The 26,272-nt window shown below is 40.0% G+C and overlaps 1 non-coding gene across 1 annotated transcript; it reads right to left on the bottom strand.

Annotated features, from left to right (window-relative positions):
• Positions 1-2,602: 2,602 nt before the first annotated feature.
• Positions 2,603-2,710, bottom strand: LOC148553020 (small nucleolar RNA R71). The gene has a single exon (XR_015893854.1). It is a non-coding gene; the product is annotated as a small nucleolar RNA R71 (small nucleolar RNA).
• Between the last annotated feature and the right edge of the window lie 23,562 nt (positions 2,711-26,272).

The following is a 26,272-nucleotide window of genomic DNA, read 5'->3' on the forward strand; positions in this document are numbered from 1 at the left end:
AGTATCTCTATCTTTACTTTATGTTTTATTTATCTTTTAATTATGAATCCTCCATAACCATTTGAATCCGCCTGACTGAGATTTACAAGATGACCATAGCTTACTTCAAGCCGACAGTCTCCGTGGGATCGACCCTTACTCACGTAAGGTATTACTTGGACGACCCAGTGCACTTGCTGGTTAGTTGTGCAGAATTGTGACAAAGTGTGATTCACGTTTGAGAGCTCCAAGTCTTTAGCGCCATTGTTGATGATCACAATTTCGTGCACCAAGTTTTTGGCGCCGTTGCTGGGGATTGTTCGAGTTTGGACAACTAACGGCTCATCTTGTTGCTTAGATTAGGTAATTTTATTTTATGTTTAAGCTTTTTACTTTTTATTTTCGAAAAAAATTTTTGAAACATACAAAAAAATTTTCTATTTTGTTCTTCAGAGTTTTTAAGAATGAATTCTAGAGTTTCATGATGATTTGTTGAAGTCTGGCTGGCTGTGAAGCCATTTCTAATCTTTTGGACCGAGGTTTCAACTTATCATCACAAGAGATTGTTGATTTCTATCAATTCTGCTGTTGTGAGCAATGATCTGCTAAAGCTTGGCTGGCCATTGGCCATGTCTAGTGTTTTGGACCGAAGTTTTCACTAAAAGCTTGGCTGGTTAGTAAGCCATGTCTAATTCCTGGACCGGAGTCTTAGACTAACATTGCAATGATTCCTGGAATTCTTATTAAAAATTCTGAATCCCTTTATTTTCTTTTCCACTCAATTTTTGAAAAACCACAAAAAAAAATTTATAAAATCATAAAAATCAAAAATATTTTATGTTTCTTGTTTGAGTTTAGTGTCTAATTTTAAGTTTGGTGTCAATTGCATGCCTCTAATTTTCGAAAATTACATGCATTATGTTCTTCATTAATCTTCAAGTTGTTCTTGATGATTTCCTTGCTCTGATCTTTAAATTCTCTTGTTTTGTGTGTTTTGTTGTTTCTCATATGCATTCTCAATTTGTTAGTGTCTCTTATATGAAAATTTTTAAGTTTGGTGTCCTGCATGCATTGTTTGTTTGATTTGAGTTTCCTAAGATTAGTTGTATTTTGATTGTTTCTCATCATTGAAAAATTAAAAAAAAAAAATTTTCCAAAACTGTTTTTTCAAGTCAATAATACAGAGAATTGAAGATTCAGAACATTCAGCAGAGGAATCAAACAAAAAAAGCCAGGCGTTTAAAACGCCCAGTGAAGAAGGAAAACTGGCGTTTAAACGCCAGCCAGGGTACCTGGCTGGGCGTTTAACACCCAAAAAGGTAGGATTTTGGGCGTTAAACGCCATAATGGATGCCATTCTGGGCGTTTAACGCCAGAAGGACACTAGAGGGAAGATTTTGTTTTTAATTCAAATCTTTTTCAAATTTTCATAATTTTTCAAAATCAAATCTTTTTCAAATCATATCTTTTCAATCATATCTCTTCAAAATCAATTTCTTTCCATTTTTTTTATTATTTTCAAAAATTCTTGCTACTATTAATGATTTACTTCAAAATTTTCAAGTTGTTACTTGCCTGTTAAGAAAGGATCAAATTTTAATTTTTAAGAATCATATCTTTTAATTTCTTGTTAGTCAAGTAATCAACTTTAATTTTAAAACTTTCTTTTTTTAAAATTGATTTTCAATCATATCTTCTCAATCATACCTTTTCAATCACATCTTTTTTAAAATTTACGCTCAATCATATCTTTTTTATTTCTAATTTCAAAATCTTTTTCAAAAATCACTTAATTTCTTTCCCAATCTTAATTCTCAAAAATCTCAATCAAATTTTCAAATTTCTTTTTATTATTTCAAAATCTTTTTAATTTATTTTCAAAAATCCTTTCCCTCTTCTCACATCCTTCTATTTAAGGTGTACACTCCTCCTCAAGGTGCAATTCGAACTCTATCCCTCTTGATAAGTTCGAATTCTCTTCTATCTACCTCCTCCTTCTATTCTTCTTTTCCTCTGACACCTCAAGGAATCTCTATACTGTGACATAGAGGATTCCCTACTTTCTTGTTCTCTTCTCTTTCATATGAGCAGGAGCAAAGATAAAGGCATACTTGTTCAAGCTGATCCTGAACCTGAAAGGACCTTGAAGAGAAAGCTAAGAGAAGATAAAGCACAATTCTCTCTAGAGGACCTAACAGAGCTTTTCAAAGAAGAAGAAACAATGGTAGCTGAAAACAACAATGCCAACAATGCAAGGAAGGTGCTTGGTATCTTTACTGCACCTACTCCCGACTTCTATGGGAGAAGAATCTCAATCCCTGCCATTGGAGCAAACAACTTCGAGCTTAAGCCTCAATTAGTTTCTCTAATGCAATAGAATTGCAAGTTTTATGGACTTCCATTGGAAGATCCTCATCAGTTCTTAGCTGAATTCTTGCAAATCTGTGACACTGTCAAGACCAATGGGGTTGACCCTGAAGTCTACAGACTTATGCTCATCCCTTTTGCTGTAAGAGACAGAGCTAGGACATGGTTGGACTCACAACCTAAAGAAAGCCTGAACTCTTGGGAAAAGCTAGTTAATGCCTTCTTGGCAAATTTCTTTCCACCTCAAAAATTGAGTAAGCTTAGAGTGAAAGTCCAAACCTTCAGACAAAAGGAAGATGAATCCCTCTATGAAGCTTGGGAAAGATACAAGCAATTAATCAGAAGGTGCCCTTCTGACATGCTTTCAGAATGGAGCATCATAGGTATCTTCTATGATGGTCTGTCTGAACTGTCCAAGATGTCATTGGACAGCTCTGTTAGAGGATCTCTTCATCTGAAGAAGACACCTGCAGAAGCTCAGGAACTCATTGAGATGGTTGCAAATAACCAATTCATGTACACCTCTGAAAGGAATCCTGTGAATAATGGGATAAATCAGAAGAAATGAGTTCTTGAAATTGATACTTTGAATGCCATATTAGCTCAGAATAAAATATTGACTCAACAAGTCAATATGATTTCTCAGAGTCTGTCTGGAATGCAAGTAGCAACAGGCAGTACTAAAGAAGCTTCCTCTGAAGAAGAAGCTTATGACCTTGAGAACCCTGCAATGGAAGAGGTGAATTACATGGGAGAATCCTATGGAAACACCTATAATCCTTCATGGAGAAATCATCCAAATCTCTCATGGAAGGATCAACAGAGACCTTAAAAAGGTTTCAACAACAGTAATGGTGGAAGAAACAGGTTTAGCAATAGCAAACCTTTTCCATCATCTTCTCAGCAACAGACAGAGAATTCTAAGCAGAACCTCTCTGACTTAGCAACCATATTCTCTGATCTAATTAAAACCACTCAAAGTTTCATGACTGAAACAAGGTCCTCCATTAGAAATTTGGAGGCACAAGTGGGTCAGATGAGTAAGAAAATTACTGAACTCCCTCCTAGTACTCTTCCAAGCAATACAGAAGAGAATCCAAAGAAAGAGCGCAAGACCATAAACACGTCTCACATGGCCGAACCTGGAGAGGAGGAAGAGGCAGTGATTGCCACTGAGGAAGACCTCAATGGACGTCCACTGACCTCCAAGGAGTTCCCTAATGAGGAACCATGGGAATCTGAGGCTCACACTGGGACCATAGGGATTCCATTGAATTTAATTTTGCCATTCATGAGCTTTGATGAGTATTCTTCCTCTGAAGAGTATGAAGATGTTACTGAAAAGCAATTTGCTAAGTATCTTGGAGCAATCATGAAGCTAAATGCCAAGTTATTTGGTAATGAGACTTGGGAGGATGAACCCCCCTTGCTCATCAAAGAACTGGATGACTTGACTAGGCAGAGATTACCTCTGAAGAGACAAGATCCTGGAAAGTTCTCAATACCTTGTGTCATAGGCACCATGACCTTTGAGAAGGCTTTGTGTGACCTAGGGTCAAGCATAAACCTCATGCCTCTCTCTGTAATGGAGAAGCTAGGGATCATTGAGGTACAAGCTACAAGAATCTCACTGGAGATGGCAGACAATTCAAAGAAACAGGCTTATGGACTTGTAGAAGATGTCTTGGTAAAGGTTGAAGGCCATTACATCCCTGCTGACTTCATAATCCTAGAGACTGGGAAGTGTATGGATGAATCCATCATCCTTGGCAGACCCTTCCTAGCCACAGCAAAAGCTGTGATTGATGTTGACAGAGGAGAATTGATCATTCAAGTGAATGAAGACTCCCTTGTGTTTAAAGCTCAAGGATATCCCTCTGTAACCATGGAGAGGAAGCATGAAGAGCTTCTCTCAATACAGAGTCAAACAGAGCCCCCACAGTCAAACTCTAAGTTTGGTGTTGGGAGGCCACAACCAAACTTTAAGTTTGGTGTTGAACCCCCACATTCAAACTCTAAGTTTGGTGTTGGGAGGTTCCAACATTGCTCTGAACATCTGTGAGGCTCCATGAGAGCCTACTGTCAAGCTATTGACATTAAAGAGGCGCTTGATGGGAGGCAACCCAATCTTTAATTATCTATGTTAAATTTCTATTTTCTTTTGTTATTTTATGTTTTCTGTAGGTTAATGATCAGGTGAAGTCACAAAAACAATTGAAAAAGTAAAAACAGAAGGAAAAATAGTATTAAAAATAGAACACCTTGGAGGAGAAGCTTACTGGCGTTTAAACGCCAGTAAAGGTAGCAGAATGGGCGTTAAACGCCCAATCTGGCACTATTCTGGGCGTTTAACGCCAGAAATGGGCACCAGACTGGCGTTTAACGCTAGGAATGGGCAAGAAGCTGGCATTAAACACCAGAAATTGGCAGCAGCCTAGCGTTTAACGCTAGGATTGGCAGAAAGAGGGCGTTTTGCACGCCTAATTGGTGCAGGGATGAGAAATCCTTGACACCTCAGGATCTGTGGACCCCACAGGATCCCCACCAACCTCAACTCACTCTCTCTCACTTCTTCACACCTTTTCACAATACTCTTCCCCAAATAACCTCCACCAATCACCTCCATTACTCTTCTAATACCATCATACAACCCACTTACACCCACGCACTCAAATTCAAACCATCACTCCTTCCTTTTCCACATCAAAACCACCTAAAACCCCCTTTGGCTGAACAATTCACACACCTCCATCTCCTCCATCTCTTCTTCTTCTCCTCCTTTCTTTATTCTTTTGCTCGAGGACGAGCAAACCTTTTAAGTTTGGTGTGGAAAAGCTCAGCTTTTTATTTTTCCATAACCATTTATGGCACCAAAGGCCGGAGAAACCTCTAGAAAGAGGAAAGGGAAGGCAAAAGCTTCCACCTCCGAGTCATGGAAGATGGAGAGATTCATCTCAAGGTTGCATCAAGACCACTTCTATGAAGTTGTTGCAAAAAAAAAAGTGATCCCTGAGGTCCCTTTCAAGAGGGAAGCCAGTTCAACTAAGAAGGCATGACCTCAAGCCCATCACTAAGAAAATGATGGAGCAAATAAGAGAACCTCACCAAGAGCATGAGGAATTTCCTCATCATGAAATCCCTGAGATGCCTCAAGGGATGCATTTTCCTCCACAAAACTATTGGGAGCAAATTAACACCTCCCTAGGAGAATTAAGTTCCAATATGGGACAACTAAAGATGGAGCACCAAGAGCATTCCATCCTCCTCCATGAAATTAGAGAAGACCAAAGAACCATGAGAGAGGAGCAACAAATGCAAGGAAGAGACATTGAGGAGCTCAAGCACTCCATAAGATCTTCAAGAGGAAGAACAAGCCGCCATCACTAAGGTGGACCCATTCTTTAATTTCCTTGTTCTTTATTTTCCTATTTTTAGAATTTTTATGCTTATGTTTATCTATGTTTGTGTCTTTATTACATGGTCATTAGTGTCTTAGTGTCTATGCCGTAAAGTTATGAATGTCCTATGAATCCATCACCTTTCTGAAATAAATAGTGTTTTAATTGAAAAAGAAAAAGAAGTACATGAATTTCGGATTTTAAAACAATTTAATTATTTTGATGTGGTGGCAATACTCTTGTTTTCTAAATGAATGCTTGAACAGTGCTTATTTTTGAATTTGATTATTTATGAATGTTAAAATTTTTGGCTCTTGAAAGAATGATAGAAAAAGGAGAAATGTTATTTGATAATCTAAAAAATCATAAAATTGATTCATGAAGCAAGAAAAAGCAGTGGAAAGCTTGCAAAAAAAAAAGAAGAAAAAAAAAGAAGCGAAAAAAAATAATAAAAGAAAGAGAAAGAAAAAGAAAAGCAAGCAGAAAAAGCCAATACCCCTTTAAACCAAAAGGCAAGGGTGATAAAAAAGATCCAAGGCTTTGAGCATCAGTGGATAGGAGGGCCCACAGGAATAAAATCCTGGCCTAAGCGGCTAAACCAAGCTGTCCCTAACCATGTGCTTGTGGCGTGAAGGTGTCAAGTGAAAACTTGAGACTGAGCGGTTAAAGTCATGGTCCAAAGCAAAAAGAGTGTGCTTAAGAGCTCTGGATACCTCTAATTGGGGACTCTAGCAAAGCTGAGTCACAATCTGAAAAGGTTCACCCATTTATGTGTCTGTGGCATTTATGTATCCGGTGGTAATACTGGAAAAAAAAATGCTTAGGGTCACGGCCAAGACTCATAAAGTAGCTGTGTTCAAGAATCATCATACTTAACTAGGAGAATCAATAACACTATCTGGATTCTGAGTTCCTATAGAAGCCAATCATTCTGAACTTCAAAGGATAAAGTGAGATGTCAAAACTATTCAGAGGCAAAAAGCTAAAAGCCCCGCTCATCTAATTAATACTGGTCTTCATAGATATTTTTGGAATTCATTGTATATTCTCTTCTTTTTATCCTATTTGATTTTTAGTTTCTTGGGGACAAGCAACAATTTAAGTTTGGTGTTGTGATGAGCGGATAATTTATACGCTTTTTGGCATTGTTTTTAGTATGTTTTTAGTATATTTTAGTTAGTTTTTATTATATTTTTATTAGTTTTTAAATAAAAATCACTCTTCTGGACTTTACTATGATTTTGTGTATTTTTCTATGATTTCAAATATTTTCTGGCTGAAATTGAGGGACCTGAGCAAAAATCTGATTCAGAGGCTGAAAAAGGACTGCAGATGCTATTGGATTCTGACCTCCCTGCACTCGAAGTAGATTTTCTGGAGATACAGATTCTCAATTAGCACGCTCTTAATTGCGTTAGAAATTAGACATTCTGGGATTTCCAGCAATATATAATAGTCCATACTTTGCTCAAGATTTGATGGCCCAAACCGGCGTTCCAAGTCAGCTCAAGAATTCTGGCGTTTAATGCCAGAACTGGCACAAAAGCTGGAGTTAAACGCTCAAACTGGCATAAAAGCTGGCGTTTAACTCCAAGAAAAGTCTCTACATATGGAAGCTTCAATGCTCAGCCCAAGCACACACCAAGTGGGTCCGGAAGAAGATTTATGCATTAATTACTTATTTCTGTAAACCCTAGACTACTAGTTCTCTATAAATAGGACCTTATGCTATTGTATTTTCACACTTTTCATCTTTGGATTATCTTTTGATCCTTTGATCACGTTTTGGAGGCTGGCCTCTCGGCCATGCCTAGACCTTGTTCTTATGTATTTTCAATGGTGGAGTTTCTACACACCATAGATTAAGGTGTGGAGCTCTGTTGTTCCTCATGAATTAATAAAGTACTATTGTTTTTCTATTCAACTCAAGTCTATTTCTTCTCCAAGATATTCATTCGCACCCAAGAACATGATAAATGTGATGATTATGTAACACTCATCACTATTCTCACCTATGAACGCGTGCCTGACAACCACTTCCGTTCTACATGTAAACAAGCTTGAATGTGTATCTCTTGGGTTTTTGATCTAAGATTAGAACCTTCGTGGTATAGGCTAGAATTATTGGCGGCCATTCCTGAGATCCGGAACCTCTAAACCTTGTCTGTGGTATTCTGAGTAGGATCTGGGAAGGGATGACTATGACGAGCTTCAAACTCGCGATTGTTGGGCGTGTGACAAACGCAAAAGGATCAATGGATCCTATTCCAACATGATCGAGAACCGACAGATGATTAGCCGTGCGGTGACAGCGCATTTGGAACATTTTCACTGAGAGGACGGGAAGTAGCCATTGACAACGGTGATGCCCAATATAAAGCTTTCCATGGAAAGGAGTCTGAATGATTGGAAGAAGGCAATAGGAAAGCAGAGGTTCAAGAGGAACAAAGCATCTTCATACGCTTATCTGAAATTTCTACCAATGAATTACATAAGTATATCTATCTTTACTTTATGTTTTATTTTTCTTTTAATTATCAATCCTCCATAACCATTTGAATCCACCTGACTGAGATTTACAAGATGACCATAGCTTGCTTCAAGCCGACAGTCTCCATGGGATCGACCCTTACTCACGTAAGGTATTACTTGGACGACCCAGTGCACTTGCTGGTTAGTTGTGCGGATTTGTGACAAAGTGTGATTCACGTTTGAGAGCTCCAAGTCTTTGGCTCCATTGTTGATGATCACAATTTCGTGCACCACTACTCATAGCTCAACAAGTACTCAAAAGTGAAGTGTAAAAGTGGATGTAAAACTGACTGCTTGACCCCCTTCTTCAGTACTCCTTGGGGGTATTTATACTACTCCTAGTAAAATAAAAGAATTACAAAAGTGAAAAAGAAAAATTATATTTTAGAGGGAAAAGAAAACACTCAATAAGCATGACTTCTTAACTGGCGTGTGGTTGGTACTCCTTCAAGTGGCACGCTCGTCCCTCTCTTGACCTTGGCGTGCCACGCCTTCGAACTCAAGTGGCATGCCATAGTGGATTTCTTGTGTTGGCGTGCCATGCCTTCGAGCTCAAGTGGCACGCCCCTTGCCTTTCTCACTTCTCTTTGCCTCTGGAAACTTGTACTGGCGTGCCACGCCCTTGCTTCATGCTTGGCTAGGCTTCTCTGGAAAGTTGAACTAGCGTGGCACGCTCAGGGTCCGGCATGCCACGCCCCTTTTGTGAGTGAGTGGTTCCTCTGTTTGGCGTGCCACGCCACGAGCTCAAGTGGGACGCCCCAATGCTTCTCTCTTGAATGACACTGGCGTGCCACGCCTGGTTGCTCAACTGGGACGCCTAACTGAAGAATAGTGAATGGCGTGCCACGCCTTCGATACCAAGTGGCACGCCCCATATAATTAGCCTCCTTCATCCTCTCTGAAAACTTAAACCAGCGTGCGACGCCTAGATTGTTGTACCAGCGTGCCACGCCATGCTGCTCAAGTGGCACGCCCATGGATTTGTGAACTCTTCAAGCTTGGCGTGCCACGCCTAGGTTCTCAAGTGGCATGCCCAAGTGACTTCTTGGGGTTGGCGTGCCACGCCTTCGACATCAAGTGGCACGCCACAGTGAAGGTTCTTCTTGGAATGGTGAGTTGGCGTGCCATGCCCCTTTGCTCAAGTGGCACGCCCATAGTAGTTGATGGGTCAGGCGTGCCACGCCCAGCTTGGCATGCCACGCCCAGCTTGGCGTGCCACGCCCCTTTTGTGTCCTCCATTATGGCTCTTTGGAATTTTGTATCAGCGTGCCATGCCTAGTCTCTGGCGTGCCACGCCCATATGCATGCTTTGAATCTCTTCTTTGGACTTCAGTATTGGCGTGCCACACCCAGCTCCTGGCGTGCCACGCCAGTACATTTTTGTGGCGTTTGCTTCAAGTGGCACGCCAGTTTCACACGCCCAGCTTCTTGTTTGTCTTCCACCCCATTTTTGATGCTTTTCTCACCTGAAATTCAGCACAACTCATCTCAAAATGGTGTACCATAATATTCATCAAATAATGCATGAATTGTACTGATCAAATGAGATTTATGCTCTTTTATGGTTTTCTTTATGCAAGAAAGAAGGGTAGATGATGCAAGTCATCAACGGCCTAAGATGCAAGCAATAAATGAGCATCAATTAAAGATAAGCAAGCTTAAGCAATTGCAACAAGAGTGAATTGAATTTAGCAAATATTGGATATTGAAGGTGTGCAAGTGAAAGAGAAAAATTGATAAAAAAAATAGCACAACAAACAATAACCAATGCAATGATGAAAAGAAAATTACTTATTCATCCTTAGAAATATTCAAATAATCACGTGGTAAGGTGTTTGTTACAAAAAGTGACATGTCTTGAGAGGAATCAAGTCAATTCAACTCAACTCAAACAAATGCAAAGTATTAACGAGAAACAAGGATCTTGTGATTTGATTATAATGACTAAAAAGCCCTGATGAACAAGCAACTCAATTCAATTCACTAAATTCCATGTGCACTTATAAAATTTTTTACCTAATATGCAACAAAATGTAAATGTGCAAATTCAATTAGGTGCTAGTAATTTAAGGCAAAGTATAAATGCATTGATGAAATTCAACCAAGAAACAACCTAATCAACATCAACCAAACACTTGCAACTTATTTAATTAACAAACAACTAAACCGAATCTAATATAATTACTAAAACAAAGATGAGATGCAATGAAAACGAAGTCAAACAAGTAGAAAACAAGATAAAAGCAAGGTAGGGGAGGAGTGGAGGGGGTGGAAGTGCGTTACGGTTTAAGGAAAAGCACAAACAAAATTTGCCTAAAACAGCACATGTGCGTACGCACACAAGGCGAAACAGGGGAAGGTGTGCGCTCGCACAAGGTGTACGAGTGCTCCGAACAGAGCAGGGATATAGAAGTGTGCGCACGCACAAGCCTGTGCGAGCGCACAGAACACTCTCTTTTTTTTTGTTTTTTCTTTTTTTTCTTTTTTTTTCTTTTTTTTTCTTTTGGTAAGGATCATGTGTGCGTGAGCACACAGGTCCGTGCGCACGCACAAGAGCGAAAAGAGGCAGGGGTTCATACACACAGGCTATGCCAGCGCTCCCAACAGAGGGAGTGTATAGACGTGTATGCGCGCACAGACCTGTGCGCTCGCACAAAGGGTGCGAATAAGGGGATGCGTGTGTACGCACAGGTGTGTGCGTACGCACAAGGTGCAAAACACAGGGGAGCGCCCACGCACACGCTGTGCTGGCGCTGCGAACAGGGGGTATAAAGGCTTGTGTGTGTACACACAGGTGGGTGCGTATGCACAGAAGGTGAAATTTTGTTGTTGTGTGCATGCGCACAGGGGTGTGCACACGCACATGCCCTGTTTTTCCCTAAAATTTTTCTTCAAAATTCTAAGGTATTTAAACCTTAGGTCAACAAAATTCAACCCCAAAACATTCAAAACATCACAAAATCATGATCCATACTAAAATTAACCTACTAAACTCACAATTAAACTACTCCTAAGCTAACCAAGACAAGCAAAAATGCAAAAAACCAAGACTATAAACAAAGAAAAAGGGTAAGAAAGATGTTACCATGGTGGGGTGTCTCTCCACCTAGTACTTTGGTTTATAGTCCTTAAGTTGGACTTTTTGTGGAGACTCTTGTTAGTGTGGCTTGTGTTTCCACTCCTCCTTGAACCTCCATCCAAGCTTGCACTTTAAGTCTCCTCTTGGATCCCATGTCCTATTTTCCTATTCTCCCTCTTGTTGATTTCTATGCTCCAAGTTGGATGGACAAGCTCTCAATTTAACCTTGTAGCACCCCAACATTCTCCGAAAATAACTCAATTGTACTTCACACCATGCTTGAACTCCAAGTCTTGAATGGATTTTCTTGAAGAACCTTGGATTCTCTTGGCAACCAACACTTCTTTCTCCACTATGTACCAACCCAAGAAAGAATTTGAGTTGGTAGTCCGTCTCTAAGGGAGCATATTGATGGGGGCTAATGAAGCTCCTAGATGAAATTTCCACCCACTCAATATGCTCTTGGTTGTTAACTACTTCCTCACCAACCTCTTCCTCCTCTTCTCCATCACTCACATCATAACAAGGAAGTTGTGAGAAGTCTACCTCCATGTCTTTCTCAAACTCAATGGCAAGAGGCTCATTAGGATCATTAAGGGGATTGACCAAGGAGGACGGAAAATCATTAATGATGAAATCCTCATCTTGATCAATCTCCCTCATATCTCTCTTTCTCTCCTCCGGCTCACTTATCTCACCTTCCTCCTCATGTTGCGCTTCAAACCTTAGCTCCTCTTCATCCACTTGACATTCTATGCTCTCCTCTTCTCTATGCCCTTCAATTGCTCCTTCACATCCTCCAAGAGGAGTGCCTTAATCGGATGAGCGTAAAAGAACCAAACGGTTCACCGCTTCGGCTATGGTAGCCACGAATTGTCCTTGTGATCTTCGAAATCCTTCTTGCACTTGGAGAAAGAATTGAAGGTCTTGATCTTCTTGGGGCAAGGGTTGGGAAACTCCACATTGTGGTGAAAGAGGGGGTTCATAGTTTGGGAGGAAGGTTGTATATGTGGGAGGTAGTTCATGTTGATGGGTATCATGAGGTCGTATGTAAGAAGGTAGATGGTTGTATTGGTGTGGTTGAAAATGTGGTGATTGAGGATTTTATTGAAGGTAAGGGTCATAGGTATATGGTGGTGGAGATGCATAAGTGATGAGCGGATATTTTATACGCTTTTTAGGGTTAATTTCATATAGTTTTTAGGATGTTTTGGTTAGTTTTTAGTTTAATTCTATTAGTTTTTAGGAAAAATTCATATTTCTGAACTTTACTATGAGTTGTGTGTTTTTCTGTGATTTCAGGTATTTTTCTAGCTGAAATTGAGGGAGCTGAGCAAAAATCTGATTCAGGCTGAAAAAGGGCTGCTGATGCTGTTGGATTCTGACCTCCCTGCACTCAAAGTGGATTTTCTGGAGCTACAGAACTCGAAATGGCGCGCTTCCAATTGCGTTGGAACGTAGACATCCAGGGCTTTTCAGCAATATATAATAGTCCATATTGTGCATAAGGATAGATGACGTAAACTGGCGTTCAACGCCAGTCCTCTGCCCAATTCTGGCGTCCAACGCCAGAAAAGGATCAAAAGTTGGAGTTCAACGCCAGAAATGGATCCAAACCTGGCGTTGAACGCCCAAAACAGCCTTAGGTACGTGAATTTCTTAAGTCTCAGCCCCAGCACACACCAAGTGGGCCCCAGAAGTGGATCTCTGCACCATCTGTTACAGTTTACTCATTTTCTGTAAACCTAGGCTACTAGTTTAGTATTTAAACAACTTTTAGAGACTTATTTTGTATCTCATGACATTTTAGATCTGAACTTTGTACTCTTTGACGGCATGAGTCTCTAAACTCCATTGTTGGGGGTGAGGAGCTCTGCTGTGTCTCGATGAATTAATGCAAGTATTTCTGTTTTCTATTCAAACACGCTTGTTCCTATCTAAGATGTTCATTCGCGCTTAACTGTGATGAAGGTGATGATTCGTGACACTCATCACCATTCTCAACCCACGAACGTGTGCCTGACAACCACCTCCGTTCTATATCAGATTGAATGAGTATCTCTTAGATCTCTCAATCAGAATCTTCGTGGTATAAGCTAGAATTGATGGCGGCATTCATGAGAATCCGGAAAGTCTAAACCTTGTCTGTGGTATTCCGAGTAGGATTCAAGGATTGAATGACTGTGACGAGCTTCAAACTCCTGAAGGCTGAGCGTTAGTGACAAACGCAAAGGAATCAAAGGATTCTATTTCAACCGGATCGAGAACCAACCGGTGATTAGCCGTGCTGTGACAGAGCGCGTGAGCGTAGTTTTTAATGGAAGGATGGAAGGTAGCCATTGACAACGGTGATCCACCAACACACAGCTTGCCATAGGAGGACGTGCGTGCGTGAACAAGAAGACAGAGGAAAGCAGAGATTCAGAAGACAAAGCATCTCCAAAACTCCAACATATTCTCCATTACTGCATAACAAGTAACCTTTAATCCATGTTCTCTTGTTTATTTGCAATTCACTTGATAAACATAATTGACTTCCTCACTAAGATTTACAAGATAACCATAGATTGCTTCAAACCAACAATCTCCGTGGGATTTGACCCTTACTCACGTGAGGTATTACTTGGACGACCCAGTGCACTTGCTGGTCAGTGGTACGAGTTGTGAAAAGTGTGATTCACAATTTGTGCACCAAGTTTTTGGCGCCGTTGCCGGGGATTGTTCGAGTTTGGACAACTAACGGTTTATTTTGTTTCTTAGATTAGGAAAAATTTTTCTTTTTTTTGGTTTAGAGTCTTTTATTATTTATTCCTTGTTAAAACACTTTAAATTTATAGCTCAATTAGTTAGAACGTGGTGTTTATGTTCATGGTAATTGGCTATCATATTTTTAAAATCTTTTTCAAAAATAATTTTTCTACTAAATTCTGTGCCAAACTTTAAGTTTGGTGTTTTCTTGTTGATTTTTCTTAAAATTTTCGAAAATTTATTTTGGTTTTCTAAAAATTTTAAGTTTGGTGTTCGTCCTTCATGTTCTTGTGTTCTTGTGAGTCTTCAAAGTGTTCTTGAGTTTTTCTTGTGTCTTGATCTTAAAATTTTTAAGTTTGGTGTTCCTTGGTGTTTTCCCTCCAAAATTTTCGAAAATAAGGAGCATTAGATCTAAAAAATTTAAATCTTGTGCTATCTTATTGTTTTTCTCTTTCCTCTTAAAAAAATCAAAAATATCTTTTTTCTCTATTTTAAAAACAAATTTTCGAAATATATTTCTAAAATTCAGATTTTTATTTCAAAATTTAAAACTTTTTTTTCCAAAATCATCATATCCTTTTCAAAACTTCCTAACCACTTTTTCTCTCTCCTCAGTTTTTCGAAATTCTCCACTCATTTTTTATTTATTTTATTTTAATTTATTTCATTTTTGGAATAAATAAATAAATAAATAAATAAAAATATCTTCTCTATTTTACATCATCTCCCTTTCTCCATCATGTACATAAGCGGAAATGAACAGTCCAGGAGGACTCTGGGGTCATATTCTAACCCCTCTACTGCTTCATATGGGAGTAGCATCTGCATACCCTCCATTGGAGTCAGTAGCTTTGAGTTGAATCCTCAGCTCATTATCATGGTGCAGCAAAGTTGCCAGTATTCCGGTCTTCCACAGGAAGAACCTACAGAGTTTTTGGCACAATTTTTACAAATTGCTGACACAGTACATGATAAAGAAATAGATCAGGATGTCTACAGACTATTACTGTTTCCATTTGCTGTAAAAGATCAAGCTAAGAGGTGGTTAAATAACCTACCTAAGGCCAGCATAAGGACATGGAAACAGCTAACAGAAAAATTCCTGAATCAATATTTCCCTCCAAAAAGGATGACACAGCTAAGGCTGGACATCCAAGGCTTTAAACAAGGAGATAATGAATATCTTTATGATGCTTGGGAGAGATACAGAGAGATGCTACGAAAATGCCCCTCTGAAATGTTTTCAGAGTGGGTTCAGTTAGACATCTTCTACTATGGGCTTGCAGAAGGAGTTCAGATGTCTCTAGATTACTCAGCGGGTGGATCTATCCACATAAGAAAGACAATTGAAGAGGCTCAAGAGCTCATTGATACAGTTGCCAGGAATCAGCATCTGTACCTAAGCAGCAACCCTTCCATGAATGAAGAGGTTAAAACAGTAACTGCTGAACTCAGTCCTGTAAAACAAGCTGCTGAATTCAATCAGCAATTGGACTTTCTAACAAAGCAGCTAGCCGAATTTAAAGACAGGTTACAAGAGACAAGGATGGCTAATATAAACATGGACGAACAGTTTAAGCAAACAAAGCAGCAGCTGTCAAGGCAAATAGCAGAAGAATGCCAAGCAGTTCAACTAAGAAGTGGGAAAACATTAAATACCCCACCTCAAGGCAGCAAAAAGCTAGGAAATGAGCAAACCACCCAAAATTCACCTGAGGACAGTAAGAGCCCAGGGAAAAGTAATTCTGGAACTAAAACGCCAGAAAATTGGTGGAAGGCTGGCGCTGAATGCCCAGACCATGCTCAGGACTGGCGTTCAATGCCAGAAACAAGGCAGGACTGGCGTTCAACACCAGAAATGGGCAAGGATATAGCGTTGAACGCCCAAAATGGGCAAGATCTGGCGCTGAACGCCCAAAATGGGCACAGTTTTGGCGTTCAGACGCCAGGAGTAGACAAGGAGCTGGCGTCCAGTTTCACTCCAGCTTCTAACTCTGGCACTCAATCGCCAGTGAGGGATCAGACACACACAAATGCTGATAACAACCCCTCTAAAAAGGCTTCTTCAATCACTTCTGTAGGCAATAAACCTGCAGCAACTAAGGTTGAAGAATATAAAGCCAAGATACCTTATCCTCAAAAACTCCGGAAAGAGGAGCAGGATAAGCAATTTGCTCGCTTTGCAGATTATCTCAGGACTCTTGAAATAATGATTCCATTTGCAGAAGCACTTGAGCAAATACCTTCTTATGCCAAGTTCATGAAAGAGATCTTGAGTCATAAGAAGGATTGGAGAGAAACAGAAAGAGTTCTCCTCACTGAAGAATACAGTGCAGTCATTCTGAAAAGCTTTCCTGAAAAGCTTAAAGACCCTGGGAGTTTTCTGATACCATGCATATTAGAAGGTAATTGCACCAAGACAGCTTTATGCGATCTTGGGGCAAGCATCAACCTAATACCTGCATCCACTATCAGAAAGCTTGGCTTAACTGAAGAAGTTAAACCAACCCGGATATGTCTCCAACTTGCTGATGGTTCTACTAAATACCCATCAGGCGTGATTGAAGACATGATTGTCAGGGTTGGGCCATTCGCCTTTCCCACTGACTTTGTTGTGTTGGAGATGGAGGAGCACAAGAGTGCTACTCTCATTCTAGGAAGACCCTTCCTAGCAACTGGACGATCCCTCATTGACGTCCAACAGGGGGAAGTAACCCTGAGAGTCAATGATGATGAGTTCAAGCTGAACGCTGTCAAAGCCATGCAGCATCCAGACACATTAAAAGACTGCATGAAAGTTGATCTTATTGACTCTTTGGTAGAAGAGATCAACATGGCTGAGAGTCTTGAATCAGAGTTGGAAAACATCTTTAAAGATGTTCAGCCTGATTTAGAGGATTCAGAGGACATGAAAGAGCCTCTGAAATTTCTTCTGGAAGGGGAGAAACCTCCTAAACCCGAGCTCAAGCCATTACGACCATCTTTGAAATATGCTTTTCTGGGAGAAGGTGACACTTTTCCAGTGATCATAAGCTCTGCTTTAAATTCACAGGAAGAGGAGGCACTTATTCAGGTGCTAAGGACACACAAGACAGCTCTTGGGTGGTCCATAGGTGACCTTAAGGGCATAAGCCCAGCTAGATGCATGCACAAAATCTTATTGGAGGATAATGCTAAACCAGTGGTTCAACCACAAAGGCGGCTAAATCCAGCCATGAAAGAAGTGGTGGAGAAAGAGGTCACCAAGCTACTAGAGGCTGGGATTATTTATCCTATTTCTGATAGCCCCTGGGTGAGCCCTGTCCAAGTCATCCCAAAAAAGGAAGGCATGACAGTGATTCATAATGAAAAAAATGAACCGGTTCCTACAAGAACAGTTACAGGGTGGCGCATGTGTATTGACTATAGAAGGCTCAATACAGCCACCAGAAAGGATCATTTTCCTTTACCATTCATAGACCAGATGCTAGAAAGACTAGCAGGTCATAATTATTACTGCTTTTTGGATGGATACTCAGGCTATAACCAGATTGTAGTAGATCCCCAGGATCAAGAGAAAACAGCATTCACATGTCCATCTGGAGTGTTTGCTTATAGAAGGATGCCTATGTAATGCGCTTGTAACCTTCCAGAGATGCATGCTCTCTATTTTCTCTGATATGGTGGAAAAATTTCTGGAAGTCTTCATGGATGACTTCTCAGTATATGGAGACTCATTCAGCTCCTGTCTTGATCACCTGAAACTTGTTCTGAAAAGATGCCAAGAAACCAACCTAGTTTTAAACTGGGAAAAGTGTCACTTCATGGTGACTGAAGGAATTGTCCTTGGGCATAAAATCTCAAACAAGGGAATAGAGGTGAATCAAGCAAAAATAGAGGTAATTGAAAAATTACCACCACCTGCCAATGTTAAGGCAATCAGAAGCTTTCTGGGGCATGCAGGATTCTATAGGAGGTTTATAAAGGATTTTTCAAAAATCGCAAAACCTCTAATCAATCTGCTAGCTGTTGACATGCCATTTGTTTGACACAGAGTGCCTGCAGGCGTTTGAAACGCTGAAAGCTAAGCTGGTCACAGCACCAGTCATTTCTGCACCAGACTGGACGTTACCATTTGAGCTAATGTGTGATGCCAGTGATCATGCCATGGGTGCAGTATTGGGACAGAGGCATGACAAGCTTCTGCATGTTATTTATTATGCCAGTCGCATTCTAAATGATGCCCAGAAAAATTACACAACCACAGAAAAAGAATTACTTGCAGTGGTTTACGCCATTGACAAGTTCAGATCATACTTAGTAGGATCAAAAGTGATTGTGTATACTGACCATGCTGCTCTTAAATATCTACTCACAAAGCAGGATTCAAAACCCAGGCTCATCAGATGGGTATTGCTTCTGCAAGAGTTTGATATAGAAATAAGAGACAGAAAAGGGACAGAGAACCAAGTGGCTGATCATCTGTCCCGGATAGAGCCAGTGGAAGGGACGTCCCTCCCCTTTCTTGAGATCTCTGAGACGTTTCCTGATGAGCATTTATTTGCCATTCAGGAAGCACCATGGTTTGCCGATATTGCAAACTATAAAGCTGCAAGGTTCATACCCAAGGAGTACAACAAGATACAAAAGAAGAAATTAATTACTGATGCAAAGTATTACTTGTGGGATGAACCTTATCTCTTTAAGAGATGTGCAGACGGAATAATCCGTAGGTGCGTGCCTAGAGAAGAAGCACAAAGGATCCTGTGGCATTGCCATGGATCTCAATATGGAGGCCATTTCGGAGGTGAGCGAACAGCCACCAAGGTCCTCCAATGTGGCTTCTATTGGCCCACACTCTATAAAGATTCCCGAGAGTTTGTACGTAACTGTGACAGTTGCCAAAGAGCTGGCAATCTGCCTCATGGTTACGCCATGCCTCAACAAGGAATATTGGAGATTGAGTTGTTTGACGTATGGGGAATTGACTTCATGGGACCTTTCCCACCATCATACTCAAACACTTATATTCTGGTGGCAGTTGATTATATATCAAAATGGGTTGAGGCCATTGCTACACCCACCAATGATACTAAGACAGTGCTGAAATTCCTCCAGAAACATATCTTTAGCAGATTTGGTGTCCCTAGAGTACTAATCAGTGATGGGGGCACTCACTTCTGCAATAAACAGCTTTACTCTGCCATGGTTCGGTATGGAATTCGCCACAAGGTGGCCACTCCATATCATCCACAAACCAATGGGCAAGCTGAAGTCTCTAATAGAGAATTAAAGAGAATCCTGGAATGGACAGTAAATACCCATAGAAAGGATTGGGCACGGAGCTTGGATGATGCTCTGTGGGCTTATAGGACAGCATTCAAGACCCCTATAGGGACCTCTCCATACCAACTCGTGTATGGTAAGGCATGTCACCTGCCCGTGGAACTGGAATATAAGGCCTACTGGGCAACCAGATTCCTAAACTTTGATGCCAAACTAGCAAGAGAAAAATGATTGCTCCAGCTAAATGAGTTAGAGGAATTCAGATTCACAGCTTTCGAGAATGCCAAGCTTTATAAAGAAAAATAAAAAAAGTGGCATGACAGAAAGCTGTCATCTAGAATCTTTGAACCAGGACAGAAGGTTCTATTGTTTAACTCTAGACTCAGGCTATTCCCCGGGAAACTGAAATCCCGGTGGAGAGGACCATACGTGATTACAAGTGTATCACCATATGGTTATGTGGAGCTTCAAGAAGATATTGATTCTGATAAGAAGTTTATTGTTAATGGACAGAGAATCAAGTATTATCTTAAAGGCAACATTGAGCAAGAATGCTCAAGGCTGAAGCTAGATTAAAAGCTCAGCAAGGTCCAGCTAAAGACAATAAAGAAGCGCTTGCTGGGAGGCAACCCAGCCATGGGGCAACAATCCTCTAAGCATTTTGCCCTATTTTTTATTTTTATTTTTATTTGTTTATATAAAGTTCACTGACACTAAGGTGAGGAATCATTTACAGAAGACCTCGGCACACAAAACAGAGAAAAAGAGCTCACTAGCAAGAAAACGCCAGTAATGGTAGCAATCTGGGCGTTCAACGCCAGAAATGGGCACCCACTGGGCGTTGAACGCCAGTGATGGCAGCAGCTGGGCGTTGAACACCCAGGAGAGCAGCATTTGGGCGCTGAACGCCCAAAACAGGCAGTGTTTGGGCGTTCAAACGCCAGGAAGACAGGGAGGAGCAAAACTCATTTTTTCCACACGTTTTTCCATTCTAATTTCAAATTTTATGGTTCAATGCATGATTTTACATAAACATGTCAAGAACCCTGATTTCTAAATTCCATAATTTCTAAAAACCCTACCACTAAAAATATCAAATGTATTTTAATCCATAAGCACCAGGCATCTTTACAAATTCAATCCAACTCTTTTCAAAATTTTTTAAAAAAATCTATCTTTTTCAACTCATCAATATCTTTTTCAAAACCTCCACTTTATCTTTTTCAAAAATTAAATCTATCTTTCTCAAAAATCTTTCATATCCTCTCAATTTTAAACTATATCTTCTCTTATCATATCTTCTATCTTATCTTTTCCAAATAAATCTTTTTATCATATCTTTATCTTTTTTTTTTTTTCGAAAACCCACCCTCCCCCCTTATAAATTTGAGTTCGGCCTCCCTCCTCTCCCATCAACAATAGCAGCTAGCTCTCCTTCTATCCCTCTCCTTTCTTTTTGCTTGAGGACAAGCAAACCTCTAAGTTTGGTGTGTTTATCCGTGATCACTAAGATTATGGCTCCTAAAGGAAAACAACCCACGCCAAGAGGCAAGAAAGAGAGCATTCCAAAACCACTTTGGAATCAAGGGAAGTTCTTATCTAAAGAACATTCAGACCATTATCTTAAAATAATGGGTCTGAGATCAGTGATCCCGGAAGTTAGATTCGATCTGAAAGAAGATGAATATCCGGAGATCCAAGAGCAAATTCGAATCAGGAACTGGGAAGTCCTAGCTAATCCTGAAACGAAAGTGGGAAGGAACATGGTCCAGGAGTTCTATGCTAATATGTGGCAAACTGACAAGCAGAAACTATCTGGAACTGCCTTCTATGATTATCGGACCGTGGTCAGAGGAAAGATTGTTCATACCCACCCTGACAGGATTAGGGAGATCTTAAAGCTACCTCAGCTAAAGGATGATCCAGACTCCTTCAACAGGAGGATGATGAGAGCAGACATGGGCCTGGATAAGATTCTAGAGGACATATGTATCCCTGGAGCCAGGTGGACCACCAACACAAAGGGTGTCCCAAATCAACTCAAGAGAGAGGATCTCAAACCAGTCGCCAGAGGATGGCTAGACTTCATTGGGCATTCTCTGTTGCCTACTAGCAACCGTTCTGAAGTCACAGTTTAAAGAGCAGTGATGATCCATTGCATCATGATGGGAAAGGAAGTGGAGGTTCATCAGCTGATTTCAGCTGAACTCTACAAAATTGCTAACAAAAATTCTAAAGAGGCCAGGTTAGCTTATCCAAGCGTGATTTCTCTGCTCTGCAAGGACGCTGGAGTAAGGATGGGAATAACTGAGTATATCTCAATCGAGAAGCCAATCACCAAAGCATCAATGGAAAAACAACAAGCACAGGATGATCCCATCAAGAAGAGAGCACAGGAATTCCTCCCAGAGATCCCTCAATCTGAATACTGGGAGTATCTTGAGACGTCTGTTACCAAGATACGGGAAGCTATGGAGCAAATAATAAAAGAACAGAAGGAATACAGTCAAATGCTGACCTATATGTTTAAAGAACAAGAGGAGCAAGGGCGTGACTTAAGGGAATTGAAGCGCCAAAAGTCTTCTCTTGCAGGACCGAGCACCCCAAGGATCAGAGGAACCCCCGTTCTCCCAGAATAAAGGTTGTTAATTTCCAATTTCTGCCTTAACTCTGTGACAGTGTCCTTATAGAAGTTTACCTTAGGAGTCATATAGTAGTAATTAGTATCTATTTTGATTTTATCTCCAATTAAGCTATAGTTTATTTTTCTCATCATCAGCAAACATGAATAAAGTAGTAGATCTTTTGAATAAGAGGCAATAAAATTTCAAGTTTTAATAAGAGAAATTCTAATTAGTTAAATGTGGTGGCAATGCTTTCTGTCTTCTGAATGAATGCTTGAACAGTGCATATATCTTTTGAATTTGTTGCTTAAGACTGTTAAATATGTTGGCTCTTGAAAGAATGATGAACATGAGACATGTTACCGATAATCTGAAAAATCATAAAAATGATTCTTGAAGCAAGAAAAAGCAGCAAAGAACAAAGCTTGCAAAAAAAAAAAAAAAAGAAAGAGTAGCGAAAAAGAATAGAAAGAAAAAGAAAAAGCAAGCAGAAAAAGCCAAAGCTCTTAAAACCAAGAGGCAAGAGCAAAGAGCCAATAGCCCTTAAAACCAAAAGGCAAGGGTAATAAAAAGGATCCCAAGGCTTTGAGCATCAGTGGATAGGAGGGCCAAAAAGGAATAAAATCCTGGCCTAAGCGGCTAAACCAAGCTGTCCCTAACCATGTGCTTGTGGCGTGAAGGTGTCAAGTGAAAACTTGAGACTGAGCGGTTAAAGTCAAGGTCCAAGCAAAAAGAAGAGTGTGCTTAAGAACTCTGGACACCTCTAATTGGGGACTTTAGCAAAGCTGAGTCACAATCTGAAAAGGTTCACCCAGTTATGTGTCTGTGGCATTTATGTATCCGGTGGTAATACTGGAAAACAAAGTGCTTAGGGCCACGGCCAAGACTCATAAAGAAGCTGTGTTCAAGAATCATCACACTGAACTAAGAGAATCAATAACACTATCTGAATTCTGAGTTCCTATAGATGCCAATCACTCTGAGCCTCAATGGATAAAGTGAGATGCCAAAACTGTTCAGAAGCAAAAAGCTACTAGTCCCGCTCATCTAATTAGAATCTGAGCTTCATTCAAAAACTCTGAGATATTATTGTTTCTCAACGTATTAGTCTTCTATTTTATTTGTCTAGTTGCTTGAGGACAAGCAACAGTTTAAGTTTGGTGTTGTGGTGAGCGGATATTTTATACGCTTTTTGGGGTTAATTTCATATAGTTTTTAGGATGTTTTAGTTAGTTTTTAGTTTAATTCTATTAGTTTTTAGGAAAAATTCATATTTCTGGACTTTACTATGAGTTGTGTGTTTTTCTGTGATTTCAGGTACTTTTCTGGCTGAAATTGAGGGAGCTGAGCAAAAATCTGATTCAGGCTGAAAAAGGGCTGCTGATGTTGTTGGATTCTGACTTCCCTGCACTCAAAGTGAATTTTCTGGAGCTACAGAACTCGAAATGGCGCGCTTCCAATTGCGTTGGAAAGTAGACATCCAGGGCTTTCCAGAAATATATAATAGTCCATACTTTGCAGGATGATAGACGACGTAAACTGGCGTTCAACACAAGTTTTCTGCCCAATTCTGGCGTCCAGCGCCAGAAAAGGATCAAAAGTTGGAGTTCAACGCCAGAAATGGATCCAAACCTGGTGTTGAACACCCAAAACAGCCTTAGGCACGTGAATTGCTTAAGTCTCAGCCCCAGCACACACCAAGTGGGCCCCAGAAGTGGATCTCTGCACCATCTGTTACAGTTTACTCATTTTCTGTAAACCTAGGCTACTAGTTTAGTATTTAAACAACTTTTAGAGACTTATTTTATATCTCATGACATTTTAGATCTGAACTTTGTACTCTTTGATGGCATGAGTCTCTAAACTCCATTGTTGGGGGTGAGGAGCTCTGCTGTGTCTCGATGAATTAATGCAAGTATTTCTGTTTTCTATTCAAACACGCTTGTTCCTATCTAAGATGTTCATTCGCGCTTAACTGTGATGAAGGTGATGATTCGTGACACTCATCACCATTCTCAACCCATGAACGTGTGCCTGATAACCACCTCCGTTCTATATCAAATTGAATGAGTATCTCTTAGATCTCTCAATCAGAATCTTCGTGGTATAAGCTAGAATTGATGGCGGCATTCATGAGAATCCGGAAAGTCTAAACATTGTCTGTGGTAGTCCGAGTAGGATTCAAGGATTGAATGACTGTGACGAGCTTCAAACTCCTGAAGGCTGGGCGTTAGTGACAAACGCAAAGGAATCAAAGGATTCTATTTCAACCGGATCGAGAACCAACCGGTGATTAGCCGTGATGTGACAGAGCGCGTGAGCGTAGTTTTCAATGGAAGGATGGAAGGTAGCCATTGACAACGGTGATCCACCAACACACAGCTTGCCATAGGAGGACGTGCGTGCGTGAACAAGAAGACAGAGGAAAGCAGAGATTCAGAAGACAAAGCATCTCCAAAACTCCAACATATTCTCCATTACTGCATAACAAGTAACCTTTAATCCATGCTCTCTTGTTTATTTGCAATTCACTTGATAAACATAATTGACTTCTTGACTAAGATTTACAAGATAACCATAGATTGCTTCAAACCAACAATCTCCGTGGGATTCGACCCTTACTCACGTGAGGTATTACTTGGATGACCCAGTGCACTTGCTGGTCAGTGGTACGAGTTGTGAAAAGTGTGATTCACAATTTGTGCACCAATAAGCATTGTGAAACCCACTATATCCTTGATTTGGGTATGCATATTGGGGAGGATTTTGCTCATTGTAGTATAGAGGAGGTTGCTCCTTCCAAAATTGATGCTCCAATCCCATGATGCAATCCAAATTTGAAGTTATCAAGCCCTACAAAATGATCACAACCAAACTCCAAACCAAGAGGGTGATAACTCATAAAGGAAATTGAAAATAAAAACTAAAGACATCAATCAACAAAAGAAACAAAATCCTAATTAATAGCAAAAACAATCAAACAACCCAAAAGTATCTATTCACACTATTCACATATTTACAACAACCAAAATTATGGCACTCATTTGTACTAGTTCCCCGGTAAAGGCGCCAAAAACTTGATACAAGAAGATCACGACGGTTCGGAATTTTTGCAAAACAAGAATTACTTCGTCGGTAGCATAGTCCAAACTGGCAATGGATCCTTTCAATCAATGTTTAATATTTCTAATTCAAATTCAACCGAGAGTAATTAAACCTCGGGTCATTCTCCCTAGGAACTAATGCCAATAAGTGCATACAATTTTGGTTGTGGAAAGCAAGGGGTTTCAATGATTGAAGTAAACAATTAAAGAGATAAAAGAACGTTTCAAAATCGCAATTAATAAACTAATAAAGGAATAAAAGAACTATGTATGTAATATAGACAAGTAATGCTATAAAGTGATGGAAAAGTGGTTCAAAACATAAATGAAACCTTGACTTGGGATAAATTATGGAATCCCTTCCTTGCCATAACCACAACTATGATAATTATGATGGATTAATCTCACTAAGTCAACCTTTGACATCGAAGAGTAAGTCAAGTAAGCATAATTGTTATTAATCCACAAATCCTAACTAACTTACTAATTAACTTAGTAAGAAGCTAGCGTTAGTGGACACAATAACAACTAACAACCCAAGAATCATCATTAAATGTCGGACATTATGGCTCTAGTAATCCATATACTCACTTCCCCCAAGCCAAGGGGTGGAAATTTACCCCATAATTAAAACATGGAGGGCATAATCATAAAACATGACAAAGTTGGGAAAATGATGAAAGCTATGAACCATAAATGATGAAAATCAATAAAAGCAGCTCAAACAAACATATAAAAACCATCAAACATCAAATTAACCAACTAGAAATCCAAAATTGCAAAAACTATGTATATATTGACAAAGGAAATTGAAATAGGAGCAAGTGTAGAACAAGTAATGTGATAAAATGGAAAATGAAGGAAATACTTACAATGAGAAAGCAAAATTCAAGACCAAAATTTAACTATAAAATGCTACATCAAACCCTAATTAAAACCCTAAGAGAGAATTTTGTATACTACACTACTCCTACTCCTACTATGTGTTTTCTAATCTAAAATTGAGCTCTCTAAGCAAATTCTACTTAATGCCTTTGTATTAGATGTTGCCCCCTTCATATAGCCTTTGATTTTAGCCTCCAAGCCTTCAGAAATGGGCCAAAAGAGCCCCGAAATCGCGAGCCACGTGACTTTTAAATGAAGTCACGCACTGGTACCTGTGCGTACGCACAGATG

The sequence above is a fragment of the Arachis ipaensis genome, chromosome B7 (genome assembly GCF_059453495.1).
Source record: "Arachis ipaensis isolate K30076 ecotype BB chromosome B7, ASM5945349v1, whole genome shotgun sequence".
Taxonomy (NCBI): Eukaryota; Viridiplantae; Streptophyta; class Magnoliopsida; order Fabales; family Fabaceae; genus Arachis; species Arachis ipaensis.